Consider the following 23003-nt stretch of genomic DNA (forward strand, 5'->3'; position numbering starts at 1 on the left):
AAACGATGATATAGAAAATAGGTGGAAAAATGGAATTCTCATTTATATATCCTTATCTCAGTCTGAGAATTAGAAGAGGATGGGAATGAAATGATGTTTTTCGGGTATAATTAGACACATTACGCGAGAAAAACACTAATTCCAGCCGATACAAACACTATTTAGAAAATGAAACGATGATATAGAAAATAGGTGGAAAAATCGAAATCTCATTTATATATCCTTATCTCAGTCTGAGAATTAGAAGAGGATGGGAATGAAATGATGTTTTTCGGATATAATTAGACACATTACGCGAGAAAAACACTAATTCCAGACGATAGAAACACTACTTAGAAAATGAAACGATGATATAGAAAATAGGTGGAAAAATGGAAATCTCATTTATATATCCTTATCTCAGTCTGAGAATTAGAAGAGGATGGGAATGAAATGATGTTTTTCGGATATAATTAGACACATTACGCGAGAAAAACACTAATTCCAGACGATAGAAACACTACTTAGAAAATGAAACGATGATATAGAAAATAGGTGGAAAAATGGAAATCTCATTTATATATCCTTATCTCAGTCTGAGAATTAGAAGAAGATGGGAATGAAATGATGTTTTTAGGGTATAATTAGACATATTACAAGAGAAAAACACTAATTCCAGCCGATACAAACACTATTTAGAAAATGAAACGATGATATAGAAATTAGATGGAAAAATCGAAATCTCATTTATATATCCTTATCTCTTTCTGAGAATTAGAAGAAGATGGGAATGAAATGATGTTTTTAGGGTATAATTAGACACATTACGCGAGAAAAACACTAATTCCAGCCGATCCAAACACTATTTAGAAAATGAAACGATGATATAGAAAATAGGTGGAAAAATCGAAATCTCATTTATATATCCTTATCTCAGTCTGAGAATTAGAAGATGATGGGAATAAAATGATGTTTTTCGGGTATAATTAGACACATTACGCGAGAAAAACACTAATTCCAGACGATACAAACACTATTTAGAAAATGAAACGATGATATAGAAAATAGGTGGAAAAATGGAAATCTCATTTATATATCCTTATCTCAGTCTGAGAATTAGAAGAGGATGGGAATGAAATGATGTTTTTCGGATATAATTAGACACATTACGCGAGAAAAACACTAATTCCAGACGATAGAAACACTACTTAGAAAATGAAACGATGATATAGAAAATAGGTGGAAAAATGGAAATCTCATTTATATATCCTTATCTCAGTCTGAGAATTAGAAGAGGATGGGAATGAAATGATGTTTTTCGGATATAATTAGACACATTACGCGAGAAAAACACTAATTCCAGACGATAGAAACACTATTTAGAAAATGAAACGATGATATAGAAAATAGGTGGAAAAATGGAATTCTCATTTATATATCCTTATCTCAGTCTGAGAATTAGAAGAGGATGGGAATGAAATGATGTTTTTCGGGTATAATTAGACACATTACGCGAGAAAAACACTAATTCCAGCCGATACAAACACTATTTAGAAAATGAAACGATGATATAGAAAATAGGTGGAAAAATCGAAATCTCATTTATATATCCTTATCTCAGTCTGAGAATTAGAAGAGGATGGGAATGAAATGATGTTTTTCGGATATAATTAGACACATTACGCGAGAAAAACACTAATTCCAGCCGCTACAAACACTATTTAGAAAATGAAACGATGATATAGAAAATAGGTGGAAAAATGGAATTCTCATTTATATATCCTTATCTCAGTCTGAGAATTAGAAGAGGATGGGAATGAAATGATGTTTTTCGGGTATAATTAGACACATTACGCGAGAAAAACACTAATTCCAGCCGATACAAACACTATTTAGAAAATGAAACGATGATATAGAAAATAGGTGGAAAAATCGAAATCTCATTTATATATCCTTATCTCAGTCTGAGAATTAGAAGATGATGGGAATAAAATGATGTTTTTCGGGTATAATTAGACACATTACGCGAGAAAAACACTAATTCCAGACGATACAAACACTGTTTAGAAAATGAAACGATGATATAGAAAATAGGTGGAAAAATGGAATTCTCATTTATATATCCTTATCTCAGTCTGAGAATTAGAAGAGGATGGGAATGAAATGATGTTTTTCGGGTATAATTAGACACATTACGCGAGAAAAACACTAATTCCAGCCGATACAAACACTATTTAGAAAATGAAACGATGATATAGAAAATAGGTGGAAAAATCGAAATCTCATTTATATATCCTTATCTCAGTCTGAGAATTAGAAGAGGATGGGAATGAAATGATGTTTTTCGGATATAATTAGACACATTACGCGAGAAAAACACTAATTCCAGACGATAGAAACACTACTTAGAAAATGAAACGATGATATAGAAAATAGGTGGAAAAATGGAAATCTCATTTATATATCCTTATCTCAGTCTGAGAATTAGAAGAGGATGGGAATGAAATGATGTTTTTCGGATATAATTAGACACATTACGCGAGAAAAACACTAATTCCAGCCGATACAAACACTATTTAGAAAATGAAACGATGATATAGAAAATAGGTGGAAAAATCGAAATCTCATTTATATATCCTTATCTCAGTCTGAGAATTAGAAGAGGATGGGAATGAAATGATGTTTTTCGGGTATAATTAGACACATTACGCGAGAAAAACACTAATTCCAGACGATACAAACACTGTTTAGAAAATGAAACGATGATATAGAAAATAGGTGGAAAAATGGAATTCTCATTTATATATCCTTATCTCAGTCTGAGAATTAGAAGAGGATGGGAATGAAATGATGTTTTTCGGGTATAATTAGACACATTACGCGAGAAAAACACTAATTCCAGCCGATACAAACACTATTTAGAAAATGAAACGATGATATAGAAAATAGGTGGAAAAATCGAAATCTCATTTATATATCCTTATCTCAGTCTGAGAATTAGAAGAGGATGGGAATGAAATGATGTTTTTCGGATATAATTAGACACATTACGCGAGAAAAACACTAATTCCAGACGATAGAAACACTACTTAGAAAATGAAACGATGATATAGAAAATAGGTGGAAAAATGGAAATCTCATTTATATATCCTTATCTCAGTCTGAGAATTAGAAGAAGATGGGAATGAAATGATGTTTTTAGGGTATAATTAGACATATTACAAGAGAAAAACACTAATTCCAGCCGATACAAACACTATTTAGAAAATGAAACGATGATATAGAAATTAGATGGAAAAATCGAAATCTCATTTATATATCCTTATCTCTTTCTGAGAATTAGAAGAAGATGGGAATGAAATGATGTTTTTAGGGTATAATTAGACACATTACGCGAGAAAAACACTAATTCCAGCCGATCCAAACACTATTTAGAAAATGAAACGATGATATAGAAAATAGGTGGAAAAATCGAAATCTCATTTATATATCCTTATCTCAGTCTGAGAATTAGAAGAGGATGGGAATGAAATGATGTTTTTCGGATATAATTAGACACATTACGCGAGAAAAACACTAATTCCAGACGATAGAAACACTATTTAGAAAATGAAACGATGATATAGAAAATAGGTGGAAAAATGGAATTCTCATTTATATATCCTTATCTCAGTCTGAGAATTAGAAGAGGATGGGAATGAAATGATGTTTTTCGGGTATAATTAGACACATTACGCGAGAAAAACACTAATTCCAGCCGATACAAACACTATTTAGAAAATGAAACGATGATATAGAAAATAGGTGGAAAAATCGAAATCTCATTTATATATCCTTATCTCAGTCTGAGAATTAGAAGAGGATGGGAATGAAATGATGTTTTTCGGATATAATTAGACACATTACGCGAGAAAAACACTAATTCCAGCCGCTACAAACACTATTTAGAAAATGAAACGATGATATAGAAAATAGGTGGAAAAATGGAATTCTCATTTATATATCCTTATCTCAGTCTGAGAATTAGAAGAGGATGGGAATGAAATGATGTTTTTCGGGTATAATTAGACACATTACGCGAGAAAAACACTAATTCCAGCCGATACAAACACTATTTAGAAAATGAAACGATGATATAGAAAATAGGTGGAAAAATGGAATTCTCATTTATATATCCTTATCTCAGTCTGAGAATTAGAAGAGGATGGGAATGAAATGATGTTTTTCGGGTATAATTAGACACATTACGCGAGAAAAACACTAATTCCAGCCGATACAAACACTATTTAGAAAATGAAACGATGATATAGAAAATAGGTGGAAAAATCGAAATCTCATTTATATATCCTTATCTCAGTCTGAGAATTAGAAGAGGATGGGAATGAAATGATGTTTTTCGGATATAATTAGACACATTACGCGAGAAAAACACTCATTCCAGACGATAGAAACACTACTTAGAAAATGAAACGATGATATAGAAAATAGGTGGAAAAATGGAAATCTCATTTATATATCCTTATCTCAGTCTGAGAATTAGAAGAGGATGGGAATGAAATGATGTTTTTCGGATATAATTAGACACATTACGCGAGAAAAACACTAATTCCAGACGATAGAAACACTACTTAGAAAATGAAACGATGATATAGAAAATAGGTGGAAAAATGGAAATCTCATTTATATATCCTTATCTCAGTCTGAGAATTAGAAGAAGATGGGGATGAAATGATGTTTTTCGGGTACAATTAGACACATTACGCGAGAAAAACACTAATTCCAGCCGATACAAACACTATTTAGAAAATGAAACGATGATATAGAAAATAGGTGGAAAAATGGAATTCTCATTTATATATCCTTATCTCAGTCTGAGAATTAGAAGAGGATGGGAATGAAATGATGTTTTTCGGGTATAATTAGACACATTACGCGAGAAAAACACTAATTCCAGCCGATACAAACACTATTTAGAAAATGAAACGATGATATAGAAAATAGGAGGAAAAATCGAAATCTCATTTATATATCCTTATCTCAGTCTGAGAATTAGAAGAGGATGGGAATGAAATGATGTTTTTCGGATATAATTAGACACATTACGCGAGAAAAACACTAATTCCAGACGATAGAAACACTACTTAGAAAATGAAACGATGATATAGAAAATAGGTGGAAAAATGGAAATCTCATTTATATATCCTTATCTCAGTCTGAGAATTAGAAGAGGATGGGAATGAAATGATGTTTTTCGGATATAATTAGACACATTACGCGAGAAAAACACTAATTCCAGACGATAGAAACACTACTTAGAAAATGAAACGATGATATAGAAAATAGGTGGAAAAATGGAAATCTCATTTATATATCCTTATCTCAGTCTGAGAATTAGAAGAAGATGGGGATGAAATGATGTTTTTCGGGTATAATTAGACACATTACGCGAGAAAAACACTAATTCCAGACGATACAAACACTGTTTAGAAAATGAAACGATGATATAGAAAATAGGTGGAAAAATCGAAATCTCATTTATATATCCTTATCTCAGTCTGAGAATTAGAAGAGGATGGGAATGAAATGATGTTTTTCGGATATAATTAGACACATTACGCGAGAAAAACACTAATTCCAGACGATAGAAACACTACTTAGAAAATGAAACGATGATATAGAAAATAGGTGGAAAAATCGAAATCTCATTTATATATCCTTATCTCAGTCTGAGAATTAGAAGAAGATGGGGATGAAATGATGTTTTTAGGGTATAATTAGACATATTACAAGAGAAAAACACTAATTCCAGCCGATACAAACACTATTTAGAAAATGAAACGATGATATAGAAATTAGATGGAAAAATCGAAATCTCATTTATATATCCTTATCTCAGTCTGAGAATTAAAAGAGGATGGGAATGAAATGATGTTTTTCGGGTATAATTAGACACATTACGCGAGAAAAACACTAATTCCAGACGATAGAAACACTACTTAGAAAATGAAACGATGATATAGAAAATAGGTGGAAAAATGGAAATCTCATTTATATATCCTTATCTCAGTCTGAGAATTAGAAGAGGATGGGAATGAAATGATGTTTTTCGGATATAATTAGACACATTACGCGAGAAAAACACTAATTCCAGACGATAGAAACACTACTTAGAAAATGAAACGATGATATAGAAAATAGGTGGAAAAATGGAAATCTCATTTATATATCCTTATCTCAGTCTGAGAATTAGAAGAAGATGGGGATGAAATGATGTTTTTCGGGTATAATTAGACACATTACGCGAGAAAAACACTAATTCCAGACGATACAAACACTGTTTAGAAAATGAAACGATGATATAGAAAATAGGTGGAAAAATCGAAATCTCATTTATATATCCTTATCTCAGTCTGAGAATTAGAAGAGGATGGGAATGAAATGATGTTTTTCGGATATAATTAGACACATTACGCGAGAAAAACACTAATTCCAGACGATAGAAACACTACTTAGAAAATGAAACGATGATATAGAAAATAGGTGGAAAAATCGAAATCTCATTTATATATCCTTATCTCAGTCTGAGAATTAGAAGAAGATGGGGATGAAATGATGTTTTTAGGGTATAATTAGACATATTACAAGAGAAAAACACTAATTCCAGCCGATACAAACACTATTTAGAAAATGAAACGATGATATAGAAATTAGATGGAAAAATCGAAATCTCATTTATATATCCTTATCTCAGTCTGAGAATTAGAAGAAGATGGGGATGAAATGATGTTTTTAGGGTATAATTAGACATATTACAAGAGAAAAACACTAATTCCAGCCGATACAAACACTATTTAGAAAATGAAACGATGATATAGAAATTAGATGGAAAAATCGAAATCTCATTTATATATCCTTATCTCAGTCTGAGAATTAAAAGAGGATGGGAATGAAATGATGTTTTTCGGGTATAATTAGACACATTACGCGAGAAAAACACTAATTCCAGCCGATACAAACACTATTTAGAAAATGAAACGATGATATAGAAAATAGGTGGAAAAATCGAAATCTCATTTATATATCCTTATCTCAGTCTGAGAATTAGAAGATGGGAATGAAATGATGTTTTTCGGGTATAATTAGACACATTACGAGAGAAAAACATTAATTCCAGCCTATCCAAACACTATTTAGAAAATGAAACGATGATATAGAAAATAGGTGGAAAAATCGAAATCTCATTTATATATCCTTATCTCAGTCTGAGAATTAGAAGATGATGGGAATGAAATGATGATTTTCGGGTATAATTAGACACATTACGCGAGAAAAACACTAATTCCAGCCGATACAAACACTGTTTAGAAAATGAAACGATGATATAGAAAATAGGTGGAAAAATGGAATTCTCATTTATATATCCTTATCTCAGTCTGAGAATTAGAAGATGATGGGAATGAAATGATGATTTTCGGGTATAATTAGACACATTACGCGAGAAAAACACTAATTCCAGCCGATACAAACACTGTTTAGAAAATGAAACGATGATATAGAAAATAGGTGGAAAAATGGAATTCTCATTTATATATCCTTATCTCAGTCTGAGAATTAGAAGAGGATGGGAATGAAATGATGTTTTTCGGGTATAATTAGACACATTACGCGAGAAAAACACTAATTCCAGCCGATACAAACACTATTTAGAAAATGAAACGATGATATAGAAAATAGGTGGAAAAATCGAAATCTCATTTATATATCCTTATCTCAGTCTGAGAATTAGAAGAAGATGGGCATGAAATGATGTTTTTCGGGTATAATTAGACACATTACGAGAGAAAAACATTAATTCCAGCCTATCCAAACACTATTTAGAAAATGAAACGATGATATAGAAAATAGGTGGAAAAATCTAAATCTCATTTATATATCCTTATCTCAGTCTGAGAATTAGAAGATGATGGGAATGAAATGATGATTTTCGGGTATAATTAGACACATTACGCGAGAAAAACACTAATTCCAGACGATACAAACACTGTTTAGAAAATGAAACGATGATATAGAAAATAGGTGGAAAAATCGAAATCTCATTTATATATCCTTATCTCAGTCTGAGAATTAGAAGATGATGGGAATGAAATGATGATTTTCGGGTATAATTAGACACATTACGCGAGAAAAACACTAATTCCAGCCGATACAAACACTGTTTAGAAAATGAAACGATGATATAGAAAATAGGTGGAAAAATGGAATTCTCATTTATATATCCTTATCTCAGTCTGAGAATTAGAAGAGGATGGGAATGAAATGATGTTTTTCGGGTATAATTAGACACATTACGCGAGAAAAAACACTAATTCCAGCCGATACAAACACTATTTAGAAAATGAAACGATGATATAGAAAATAGGTGGAAAAATCGAAATCTCATTTATATATCCTTATCTCAGTCTGAGAATTAGAAGAGGATGGGAATGAAATGATGTTTTTCGGGTATAATTAGACACATTACGCGAGAAAAACACTAATTCCAGACGATACAAACACTGTTTAGAAAATGAAACGATGATATAGAAAATAGGTGGAAAAATCGAAATCTCATTTATATATCCTTATCTCAGTCTGAGAATTAGAAGAGGATGGGAATGAAATGATGTTTTTCGGATATAATTAGACACATTACGCGAGAAAAACACTAATTCCAGACGATAGAAACACTACTTAGAAAATGAAACGATGATATAGAAAATAGGTGGAAAAATGGAAATCTCATTTATATATCCTTATCTCAGTCTGAGAATTAGAAGAAGATGGGGATGAAATGATGTTTTTAGGGTATAATTAGACATATTACAAGAGAAAAACACTAATTCCAGCCGATACAAACACTATTTAGAAAATGAAACGATGATATAGAAATTAGATGGAAAAAATCGAAATCTCATTTATATATCCTTATCTCAGTCTGAGAATTAAAAGAGGATGGGAATGAAATGATGTTTTTCGGGTATAATTAGACACATTACGCGAGAAAAACACTAATTCCAGCCGATACAAACACTATTTAGAAAATGAAACGATGATATAGAAAATAGGTGGAAAAATCGAAATCTCATTTATATATCCTTATCTCAGTCTGAGAATTAGAAGATGGGAATGAAATGATGTTTTTCGGGTATAATTAGACACATTACGAGAGAAAAACATTAATTCCAGCCTATCCAAACACTATTTAGAAAATGAAACGATGATATAGAAAATAGGTGGAAAAATCGAAATCTCATTTATATATCCTTATCTCAGTCTGAGAATTAAAAGAGGATGGGAATGAAATGATGTTTTTCGGGTATAATTAGACACATTACGCGAGAAAAACACTAATTCCAGCCGATAGAAACACTACTTAGAAAATGAAACGATGATATAGAAAATAGGTGGAAAAAATCGAAATCTCATTTATATATCCTTATCTCAGTCTGAGAATTAGAAGAGGATGGGAATGAAATGATGTTTTTCGGGTATAATTAGACACATTACGCGAGAAAAACACTAATTCCAGCCGATACAAACACTATTTAGAAAATGAAACGATGATATAGAAAATAGGTGGAAAAATCGAAATCTCATTTATATATCCTTATCTCAGTCTGAGAATTAGAAGATGGGAATGAAATGATGTTTTTCGGGTATAATTAGACACATTACGCGAGAAAAACACTAATTCCAGCCGATAGAAACACTACTTAGAAAATGAAACGATGATATAGAAAAATAGGTGGAAAAATCGAAATCTCATTTATATATCCTTATCTCAGTCTGAGAATTAGAAGAAGATGGGAATGAAATGATGTTTTTCGGGTATAATTAGACACATTACGAGAGAAAAACATTAATTCCAGCCTATCCAAACACTATTTAGAAAATGAAACGATGATATAGAAAATAGGTGGAAAAATCGAAATCTCATTTATATATCCTTATCTCAGTCTGAGAATTAGAAGAGGATGGGAATGAAATGATGTTTTTCGGGTATAATTAGACACATTACGCGAGAAAAACACTAATTCCAGCCGATAGAAACACTACTTAGAAAATGAAACGATGATATAGAAAATAGGTGGAAAAATCGAAATCTCATTTATATATCCTTATCTCAGTCTGAGAATTAGAAGAGGATGGGAATGAAATGATGTTTTTCGGGTATAATTAGACACATTACGCGAGAAAAACACTAATTCCAGCCGATAGAAACACTACTTAGAAAATGAAACGATGATATAGAAAATAGGTGGAAAAATCGAAATCTCATTTATATATCCTTATCTCAGTCTGAGAATTAGAAGAGGATGGGAATGAAATGATGTTTTTCGGGTATAATTAGACACATTACGCGAGAAAAACACTAATTCCAGCCGATACAAACACTATTTAGAAAATGAAACGATGATATAGAAAATAGGTGGAAAAATCGAAATCTCATTTATATATCCTTATCTCAGTCTGAGAATTAGAAGAAGATGGGAATGAAATGATGTTTTTCGGGTATAATTAGACACATTACGCGAGAAAAACATTAACTCCAGCCGATACAAACACTATTTAGAAAATGAAACGATGATATAGAAAATAGGTGGAAAAATCGAAATCTCATTTATATATCCTTATCTCAGTCTGAGAATTAGAAGAAGATGGGAATGAAATGATGTTTTTCGGGTATAATTAGACACATTACGCGAGAAAAACACTAATTCCAGCCGATACAAACACTATTTAGAAAATGAAACGATAATATAGAAAATAGGTGGAAAAATCGAAATCTCATTTATATATCCTTATCTCAGTCTGAGAATTAGAAGAGGATGGGAATGAAATGATGTTTTTCGGGTATAATTAGACACATTACGCGAGAAAAACACTAACTCCAGCCTATCCAAACACTATTTAGAAAATGAAACGATGATATAGAAAATAGGTGGAAAAATCGAAATCTCATTTATATATCCTTATCTCAGTCTGAGAATTAGAAGAAGATGGGAATGAAATGATGTTTTTCGGGTATAATTAGACACATTACGAGAGAAAAACATTAACTCCAGCCTATCCAAACACTATTTAGAAAATGAAACGATGATATAGAAAATAGGTGGAAAAATCGAAATCTCATTTATATATCCTTATCTCAGTCTGAGAATTAGAAGAAGATGGGAATGAAATGATGTTTTTCGGGTATAATTAGACACATTACGAGAGAAAAACATTAACTCCAGCCTATCCAAACACTATTTAGAAAATGAAACGATGATATAGAAAATAGGTGGAAAAATCGAAATCTCATTTATATATCCTTATCTCAGTCTGAGAATTAGAAGAAGATGGGAATGAAATGATGTTTTTCGGGTATAATTAGACACATTACGAGAGAAAAACATTAACTCCAGCCGATACAAACACTATTTAGAAAATGAAACGATAATATAGAAAATAGGTGGAAAAATCGAACTCTCATTTATATATCCTTATCTCAGTCTGAGAATTAGAAGAAGATGGGAATGAAATGATGTTTTTCGGGTATAATTAGACACATTACGAGAGAAAAACATTAACTCCAGCCTATCCAAACACTATTTAGAAAATGAAACGATGATATAGAAAATAGGTGGAAAAATCGAAATCTCATTTATATATCCTTATCTCAGTCTGAGAATTAGAAGAGGATGGGAATGAAATGATGTTTTTCGGGTATAATTAGACACATTACGCGAGAAAAACACTAATTCCAGCCGATAGAAACACTACTTAGAAAATGAAACGATGATATAGAAAATAGGTGGAAAAATCGAAATCTCATTTATATATCCTTATCTCAGTCTGAGAATTAGAAGAAGATGGGAATGAAATGATGTTTTTCGGGTATAATTAGACACATTACGCGAGAAAAACACTAATTCCAGCCGATACAAACACTATTTAGAAAATGAAACGATGATATAGAAAATAGGTGGAAAAATCGAAATCTCATTTATATATCCTTATCTCAGTCTGAGAATTAGAAGAGGATGGGAATGAAATGATGTTTTTCGGGTATAATTAAACACATTACGCGAGAAAAACACTAATTCCAACCGATACAAACACTGTTTAGAAAATGAAACGATGATATAGAAAATAGGTGGAAAAATCGAACTCTCATTTATATATCCTTATCTCAGTCTGAGAATTAGAAGAAGATGGGAATGAAATGATGTTTTTCGGGTATAATTAGACACATTACGAGAGAAAAACATTAACTCCAGCCTATTCAAACACTATTTAGAAAATGAAACGATGATATAGAAAATAGGTGGAAAAATCGAAATCTCATTTATATATCCTTATCTCAGTCTGAGAATTAGAAGAGGATGGGAATGAAATGATGTTTTTCGGGTATAATTAGACACATTACGCGAGAAAAACACTAATTCCAGCCGATAGAAACACTACTTAGAAAATGAAACGATGATATAGAAAATAGGTGGAAAAATCGAAATCTCATTTATATATCCTTATCTCAGTCTGAGAATTAGAAGAGGATGGGAATGAAATGATGTTTTTCGGGTATAATTAGACACATTACGCGAGAAAAACACTAATTCCAACCGATACAAACACTGTTTAGAAAATGAAACGATGATATAGAAAATAGGTGGAAAAATGGAAATCTCATTTATATATCCTTATCTCAGTCTGAGAATTAGAAGAGGATGGGAATGAAATGATGTTTTTCGGGTATAATTAGACACATTACGCGAGAAAAACACTAATTCCAGCTGATACAAACACTATTTAGAAAATGAAACGATGATATAGAAAATAGGTGGAAAAATCGAAATCTCATTTATATATCCTTATCTCAGTCTGAGAATTAGAAGAGGATGGGAATGAAATGATGTTTTTCGGGTATAATTAGACACATTACGAGAGAAAAACACTAATTCCGGCCGGTACAAACACTATTTAGAAAATGAAACGATGATATAGAAATTAGATGGAAAAATCGAAATCTCATTTATATATCCTTATCTCAGTTTGAGAATTAGAAGAGGATGGGAATGAAATGATGTTTTTCGGATATAATTAGACACATTACGCGAGAAAAACACTAATTCCAGCCGATACAAACACTGTTTAGAAAATGAAACGATGATATAGAAAATAGGTGGAAAAATGGAAATCTCATTTATATATCCTTATCTCAGTCTGAGAATTAGAAGAGGATGGGAATGAAATGATGTTTTTCGGGTATAATTAAACACATTACGCGAGAAAAACACTAATTCCAACCGATACAAACACTACTTAGAAAATGAAACGATGATATAGAAAATAGGTGGAAAAATCGAAATCTCATTTATATATCCTTATCTCAGTCTGAGAATTAGAAGAAGATGGGAATGAAATGATGTTTTTCGGGTATAATTAGACACATTACGCGAGAAAAACACTAATTCCAGCCGATACAAACACTATTTAGAAAATGAAACGATAATATAGAAAATAGGTGGAAAAATCGAACTCTCATTTATATATCCTTATCTCAGTCTGAGAATTAGAAGAAGATGGGAATGAAATGATGTTTTTCGGGTATAATTAGACACATTACGAGAGAAAAACATTAACTCCAGCCTATCCAAACACTATTTAGAAAATGAAACGATGATATAGAAAATAGGTGGAAAAATCGAAATCTCATTTATATATCCTTATCTCAGTCTGAGAATTAGAAGAAGATGGGAATGAAATGATGTTTTTCGGGTATAATTAGACACATTACGCGAGAAAAACATTAACTCCAGCCGATACAAACACTATTTAGAAAATGAAACGATGATATAGAAATTAGATGGAAAAATCGAAATCTCATTTATATATCCTTATCTCAGTTTGAGAATTAGAAGAAGATGGGAATGAAATGATGTTTTTCGGATATAATTAGACACATTACGCGAGAAAAACACTAATTCCGGCCGGTACAAACACTATTTAGAAAATGAAACGATGATATAGAAATTAGATGGAAAAATCGAAATCTCATTTATATATCCTTATCTCAGTTTGAGAATTAGAAGAAGATGGGAATGAAATGATGTTTTTCGGGTATAATTAGACACATTACGAGAGAAAAACATTAACTCCAGCCTATCCAAACACTATTTAGAAAATGAAACGATGATATAGAAAATAGGTGGAAAAATCGAAATCTCATTTATATATCCTTATCTCAGTCTGAGAATTAGAAGAAGATGGGAATGAAATGATGTTTTTCGGGTATAATTAGACACATTACGCGAGAAAAACACTAATTCCAGCCGATACAAACACTATTTAGAAAATGAAACGATAATATAGAAAATAGGAGGAAAAATCGAACTCTCATTTATATATCCTTATCTCAGTCTGAGAATTAGAAGAAGATGGGAATGAAATGATGTTTTTCGGGTATAATTAGACACATTACGAGAGAAAAACATTAACTCCAGCCTATCCAAACACTATTTAGAAAATGAAACGATGATATAGAAAATAGGTGGAAAAATCGAAATCTCATTTATATATCCTTATCTCAGTCTGAGAATTAGAAGAAGATGGGAATGAAATGATGTTTTTCGGGTATAATTAGACACATTACGCGAGAAAAACATTAACTCCAGCCGATACAAACACTATTTAGAAAATGAAACGATGATATAGAAAATAGGTGGAAAAATCGAAATCTCATTTATATATCCTTATCTCAGTCTGAGAATTAGAAGAAGATGGGAATGAAATGATGTTTTTCGGGTATAATTAGACACATTACGCGAGAAAAACACTAATTCCAGCCGATACAAACACTATTTAGAAAATGAAACGATAATATAGAAAATAGGTGGAAAAATCGAAATCTCATTTATATATCCTTATCTCAGTCTGAGAATTAGAAGAGGATGGGAATGAAATGATGTTTTTCGGGTATAATTAGACACATTACGCGAGAAAAACACTAACTCCAGCCTATCCAAACACTATTTAGAAAATGAAACGATGATATAGAAAATAGGTGGAAAAATCGAAATCTCATTTATATATCCTTATCTCAGTCTGAGAATTAGAAGAAGATGGGAATGAAATGATGTTTTTCGGGTATAATTAGACACATTACGAGAGAAAAACATTAACTCCAGCCTATCCAAACACTATTTAGAAAATGAAACGATGATATAGAAAATAGGTGGAAAAATCGAAATCTCATTTATATATCCTTATCTCAGTCTGAGAATTAGAAGAAGATGGGAATGAAATGATGTTTTTCGGGTATAATTAGACACATTACGAGAGAAAAACATTAACTCCAGCCTATCCAAACACTATTTAGAAAATGAAACGATGATATAGAAAATAGGTGGAAAAATCGAAATCTCATTTATATATCCTTATCTCAGTCTGAGAATTAGAAGAGGATGGGAATGAAATGATGTTTTTCGGGTATAATTAGACACATTACGCGAGAAAAACACTAATTCCAGCCGATAGAAATACTACTTAGAAAATGAAACGATGATATAGAAAATAGGTGGAAAAATCGAAATCTCATTTATATATCCTTATCTCAGTCTGAGAATTAGAAGAAGATGGGAATGAAATGATGTTTTTCGGGTATAATTAGACACATTACGCGAGAAAAACACTAATTCCAGCCGATACAAACACTATTTAGAAAATGAAACGATGATATAGAAAATAGGTGGAAAAATCGAAATCTCATTTATATATCCTTATCTCAGTCTGAGAATTAGAAGAGGATGGGAATGAAATGATGTTTTTCGGGTATAATTAAACACATTACGCGAGAAAAACACTAATTCCAACCGATACAAACACTGTTTAGAAAATGAAACGATGATATAGAAAATAGGTGGAAAAATCGAACTCTCATTTATATATCCTTATCTCAGTCTGAGAATTAGAAGAAGATGGGAATGAAATGATGTTTTTCGGGTATAATTAGACACATTACGAGAGAAAAACATTAACTCCAGCCTATTCAAACACTATTTAGAAAATGAAACGATGATATAGAAAATAGGTGGAAAAATCGAAATCTCATTTATATATCCTTATCTCAGTCTGAGAATTAGAAGAGGATGGGAATGAAATGATGTTTTTCGGGTATAATTAGACACATTACGAGAGAAAAACACTAATTCCGGCCGGTACAAACACTATTTAGAAAATGAAACGATGATATAGAAATTAGATGGAAAAATCGAAATCTCATTTATATATCCTTATCTCAGTTTGAGAATTAGAAGAAGATGGGAATGAAATGATGTTTTTCGGGTATAATTAGACACATTACGAGAGAAAAACATTAACTCCAGCCTATCCAAACACTATTTAGAAAATGAAACGATGATATAGAAAATAGGTGGAAAAATCGAAATCTCATTTATATATCCTTATCTCAGTCTGAGAATTAGAAGAAGATGGGAATGAAATGATGTTTTTCGGGTATAATTAGACACATTACGCGAGAAAAACATTAACTCCAGCCGATACAAACACTATTTAGAAAATGAAACGATGATATAGAAAATAGGTGGAAAAATCGAAATCTCATTTATATATCCTTATCTCAGTCTGAGAATTAGAAGAGGATGGGAATGAAATGATGTTTTTCGGGTATAATTAGACACATTACGCGAGAAAAACACTAATTCCAGCCGATAGAAACACTACTTAGAAAATGAAACCATGATATAGAAAATAGGTGGAAAAATCGAAATCTCATTTATATATCCTTATCTCAGTCTGAGAATTAGAAGAAGATGGGAATGAAATGATGTTTTTCGGGTATAATTAGACACATTACGAGAGAAAAACACTAACTCCAGCCGATACAAACACTATTTAGAAAATGAAACGATGATATAGAAATTAGATGGAAAAATCGAAATCTCATTTATATATCCTTATCTCAGTTTGAGAATTAGAAGAAGATGGGAATGAAATGATGTTTTTCGGGTATAATTAGACACATTACGAGAGAAAAACATTAACTCCAGCCTATCCAAACACTATTTAGAAAATGAAACGATGATATAGAAAATAGGTGGAAAAATCGAAATCTCATTTATATATCCTTATCTCAGTCTGAGAATTAGAAGAAGATGGGAATGAAATGATGTTTTTCGGGTATAATTAGACACATTACGCGAGAAAAACATTAACTCCAGCCGATACAAACACTATTTAGAAAATGAAACGATGATATAGAAAATAGGTGGAAAAATCGAAATCTCATTTATATATCCTTATCTCAGTCTGAGAATTAGAAGAAGATGGGAATGAAATGATGTTTTTCGGGTATAATTAGACACATTACGAGAGAAAAACACTAATTCCGGCCGGTACAAACACTATTTAGAAAATGAAACGATGATATAGAAATTAGATGGAAAAATCGAAATCTCATTTATATATCCTTATCTCAGTTTGAGAATTAGAAGAGGATGGGAATGAAATGATGTTTTTCGGATATAATTAGACACATTACGCGAGAAAAACACTAATTCCAGCCGATACAAACACTGTTTAGAAAATGAAACGATGATATAGAAAATAGGTGGAAAAATGGAAATCTCATTTATATATCCTTATCTCAGTCTGAGAATTAGAAGAGGATGGGAATGAAATGATGTTTTTCGGGTATAATTAAACACATTACGCGAGAAAAACACTAATTCCAACCGATACAAACACTACTTAGAAAATGAAACGATGATATAGAAAATAGGTGGAAAAATCGAAATCTCATTTATATATCCTTATCTCAGTCTGAGAATTAGAAGAAGATGGGAATGAAATGATGTTTTTCGGGTATAATTAGACACATTACGCGAGAAAAACACTAATTCCAGCCGATACAAACACTATTTAGAAAATGAAACGATAATATAGAAAATAGGTGGAAAAATCGAACTCTCATTTATATATCCTTATCTCAGTCTGAGAATTAGAAGAAGATGGGAATGAAATGATGTTTTTCGGGTATAATTAGACACATTACGAGAGAAAAACATTAACTCCAGCCTATCCAAACACTATTTAGAAAATGAAACGATGATATAGAAAATAGGTGGAAAAATCGAAATCTCATTTATATATCCTTATCTCAGTCTGAGAATTAGAAGAAGATGGGAATGAAATGATGTTTTTCGGGTATAATTAGACACATTACGCGAGAAAAACATTAACTCCAGCCGATACAAACACTATTTAGAAAATGAAACGATGATATAGAAAATAGGTGGAAAAATCGAAATCTCATTTATATATCCTTATCTCAGTCTGAGAATTAGAAGAAGATGGGAATGAAATGATGTTTTTCGGGTATAATTAGACACATTACGCGAGAAAAACACTAATTCCAGCCGATACAAACACTATTTAGAAAATGAAACGATAATATAGAAAATAGGTGGAAAAATCGAAATCTCATTTATATATCCTTATCTCAGTCTGAGAATTAGAAGAGGATGGGAATGAAATGATGTTTTTCGGGTATAATTAGACACATTACGCGAGAAAAACACTAACTCCAGCCTATCCAAACACTATTTAGAAAATGAAACGATGATATAGAAAATAGGTGGAAAAATCGAAATCTCATTTATATATCCTTATCTCAGTCTGAGAATTAGAAGAAGATGGGAATGAAATGATGTTTTTCGGGTATAATTAGACACATTACGAGAGAAAAACATTAACTCCAGCCTATCCAAACACTATTTAGAAAATGAAACGATGATATAGAAAATAGGTGGAAAAATCGAAATCTCATTTATATATCCTTATCTCAGTCTGAGAATTAGAAGAAGATGGGAATGAAATGATGTTTTTCGGGTATAATTAGACACATTACGAGAGAAAAACATTAATTCCAGCCGATAGAAATACTACTTAGAAAATGAAACGATGATATAGAAAATAGGTGGAAAAATCGAAATCTCATTTATATATCCTTATCTCAGTCTGAGAATTAGAAGAGGATGGGAATGAAATGATGTTTTTCGGATATAATTAGACACATTACGCGAGAAAAACACTAATTCCAGCCGATAGAAATACTACTTAGAAAATGAAACGATGATATAGAAAATAGGTGGAAAAATCGAAATCTCATTTATATATCCTTATCTCAGTCTGAGAATTAGAAGAGGATGGGAATGAAATGATGTTTTTCGGGTATAATTAGACACATTACGCGAGAAAAACACTAACTCCAGCCTATCCAAACACTATTTAGAAAATGAAACGATGATATAGAAAATAGGTGGAAAAATCGAAATCTCATTTATATATCCTTATCTCAGTCTGAGAATTAGAAGAAGATGGGAATGAAATGATGTTTTTCGGGTATAATTAGACACATTACGAGAGAAAAACATTAACTCCAGCCTATCCAAACACTATTTAGAAAATGAAACGATGATATAGAAAATAGGTGGAAAAATCGAAATCTCATTTATATATCCTTATCTCAGTCTGAGAATTAGAAGAGGATGGGAATGAAATGATGTTTTTCGGGTATAATTAGACACATTACGCGAGAAAAACACTAATTCCAGCCGATAGAAATACTACTTAGAAAATGAAACGATGATATAGAAAATAGGTGGAAAAATCGAAATCTCATTTATATATCCTTATCTCAGTCTGAGAATTAGAAGAAGATGGGAATGAAATGATGTTTTTCGGGTATAATTAGACACATTACGCGAGAAAAACACTAATTCCAGCCGATACAAACACTATTTAGAAAATGAAACGATGATATAGAAAATAGGTGGAAAAATCGAAATCTCATTTATATATCCTTATCTCAGTCTGAGAATTAGAAGAGGATGGGAATGAAATGATGTTTTTCGGGTATAATTAAACACATTACGCGAGAAAAACACTAATTCCAACCGATACAAACACTGTTTAGAAAATGAAACGATGATATAGAAAATAGGTGGAAAAATCGAACTCTCATTTATATATCCTTATCTCAGTCTGAGAATTAGAAGAAGATGGGAATGAAATGATGTTTTTCGGGTATAATTAGACACATTACGAGAGAAAAACATTAACTCCAGCCTATTCAAACACTATTTAGAAAATGAAACGATGATATAGAAAATAGGTGGAAAAATCGAAATCTCATTTATATATCCTTATCTCAGTCTGAGAATTAGAAGAGGATGGGAATGAAATGATGTTTTTCGGGTATAATTAGACACATTACGCGAGAAAAACACTAATTCCAGCCGATAGAAACACTACTTAGAAAATGAAACGATGATATAGAAAATAGGTGGAAAAATCGAAATCTCATTTATAAATCCTTATCTCAGTCTGAGAATTAGAAGAGGATGGGAATGAAATGATGTTTTTCGGGTATAATTAGACACATTACGCGAGAAAAACACTAATTCCAACCGATACAAACACTGTTTAGAAAATGAAACGATGATATAGAAAATAGGTGGAAAAATGGAAATCTCATTTATATATCCTTATCTCAGTCTGAGAATTAGAAGAGGATGGGAATGAAATGATGTTTTTCGGGTATAATTAGACACATTACGCGAGAAAAACACTAATTCCAGCTGATACAAACACTATTTAGAAAATGAAACGATGATATAGAAAATAGGTGGAAAAATCGAAATCTCATTTATATATCCTTATCTCAGTCTGAGAATTAGAAGAGGATGGGAATGAAATGATGTTTTTCGGGTATAATTAGACACATTACGAGAGAAAAACACTAATTCCGGCCGGTACAAACACTATTTAGAAAATGAAACGATGATATAGAAATTAGATGGAAAAATCGAAATCTCATTTATATATCCTTATCTCAGTTTGAGAATTAGAAGAGGATGGGAATGAAATGATGTTTTTCGGATATAATTAGACACATTACGCGAGAAAAACACTAATTCCAGCCGATACAAACACTGTTTAGAAAATGAAACGATGATATAGAAAATAGGTGGAAAAATGGAAATCTCATTTATATATCCTTATCTCAGTCTGAGAATTAGAAGAGGATGGGAATGAAATGATGTTTTTCGGGTATAATTAGACACATTACGAGAGAAAAACACTAATTCCGGCCGGTACAAACACTATTTAGAAAATGAAACGATGATATAGAAATTAGATGGAAAAATCGAAATCTCATTTATATATCCTTATCTCAGTTTGAGAATTAGAAGAGGATGGGAATGAAATGATGTTTTTCGGATATAATTAGACACATTACGCGAGAAAAACACTAATTCCAGCCGATACAAACACTGTTTAGAAAATGAAACGATGATATAGAAAATAGGTGGAAAAATGGAAATCTCATTTATATATCCTTATCTCAGTCTGAGAATTAGAAGAGGATGGGAATGAAATGATGTTTTTCGGGTATAATTAAACACATTACGCGAGAAAAACACTAATTCCAACCGATACAAACACTACTTAGAAAATGAAACGATGATATAGAAAATAGGTGGAAAAATCGAAATCTCATTTATATATCCTTATCTCAGTCTGAGAATTAGAAGAGGATGGGAATGAAATGATGTTTTTCGGGTATAATTAGACACATTACGCGAGAAAAACACTAATTCCAGCCGATACAAACACTGTTTAGAAAATGAAACGATGATATAGAAAATAGGTGGAAAAATGGAAATCTCATTTATATATCCTTATCTCAGTCTGAGAATTAGAAGAAGATGGGAATGAAATGATGTTTTTCGGATATAATTAGACACATTACGCGAGAAAAACACTAATTCCAGCCGATAGAAACACTACTTAGAAAATGAAACGATGATATAGAAAATAGGTGGAAAAATGGAAATCTCATTTATATATCCTTATCTCAGTCTGAGAATTAGAAGAGGATGGGAATGAAATGATGTTTTTCGGATATAATTAGACACATTACGCGAGAAAAACACTAATTCCAGACGATAGAAACACTACTTAGAAAATGAAACGATGATATAGAAAATAGGTGGAAAAATGGAAATCTCATTTATATATCCTTATCTCAGTCTGAGAATTAGAAGAGGATGGGAATGAAATGATGTTTTTCGGATATAATTAGACACATTACGCGAGAAAAACACTAATTCCAGACGATAGAAACACTACTTAGAAAATGAAACGATGATATAGAAAATAGGTGGAAAAATGGAAATCTCATTTATATATCCTTATCTCAGTCTGAGAATTAGAAGAAGATGGTGATGAAATGATGTTTTTAGGGTATAATTAGACATATTACGAGAGAAAAACACTAAATCCAGCCGATACAAACACTATTTAGAAAATGAAACGATGATATAGAAAATAGGTGGAAAAATCGAAATCTCATTTATATATCCTTATCTCAGTCTGAGAATTAGAAGAAGATGGGAATGAAATGATGTTTTTAAGGTATAATTAGACATATTACGAGAGAAAAACACTAAATCCAGCCGATACAAACACTATTTAGAAAATGAAACGATGATATAGAAAATAGGTGGAAAAATCGAAATCTCATTTATATATCCTTATCTCAGTCTGAGAATTAGAAGAGGATGGGAATGAAATGATGTTTTTCGGGTATAATTAGACACATTACGCGAGAAAAACACTAATTCCAGCTGATACAAACACTATTTAGAAAATGAAACGATGATATAGAAAATAGGTGGAAAAATCGAAATCTCATTTATATATCCTTATCTCAGTCTGAGAATTAGAAGAGGATGGGAATGAAATGATGTTTTTCGGGTATAATTAGACACATTACGCGAGAAAAACACTAATTCCAGCCGATCCAAACACTATTTAGAAAATGAAACAATGATATAGAAAATAGGTGGAAAAATCGAAATCTCATTTATATATCCTTATCTCAGTCTGAGAATTAGAAGAAGATGGGAATGAAATGA

At 31.5% G+C, this 23003-nt stretch overlaps 1 long non-coding RNA gene across 15 annotated transcripts in view; it reads left to right on the forward strand.

Moving 5' to 3' along the window:
* Positions 1-9779: 9779 nt before the first annotated feature.
* The window catches only part of LOC126734600 (uncharacterized), a 52831-nt gene continuing 39607 nt past the window's right edge, over positions 9780-23003 (forward strand). The window contains exons 1-8 of one of the 15 annotated variants that reach the window (XR_007660098.1): positions 9780-10447; positions 10619-11131; positions 11816-12499; positions 14210-15235; positions 15578-16603; positions 17117-17287; positions 17801-18826; positions 19682-20365. This is a non-coding gene — a long non-coding RNA (uncharacterized LOC126734600). Of the gene's footprint in view, positions 10448-10618; positions 11132-11815; positions 13184-14209; positions 15236-15577; positions 16604-17116; positions 17288-17800; positions 18827-19681; positions 20366-23003 lie in introns of all 15 variants that reach the window. The other 14 variants (XR_007660097.1, XR_007660101.1, XR_007660103.1 and 11 more) reach the window with 14 other exon arrangements.

The sequence above is a fragment of the Anthonomus grandis genome, chromosome 3 (assembly GCF_022605725.1).
Source record: "Anthonomus grandis grandis chromosome 3, icAntGran1.3, whole genome shotgun sequence".
Lineage (NCBI taxonomy): Eukaryota > Metazoa > Arthropoda > Insecta > Coleoptera > Curculionidae > Anthonomus > Anthonomus grandis.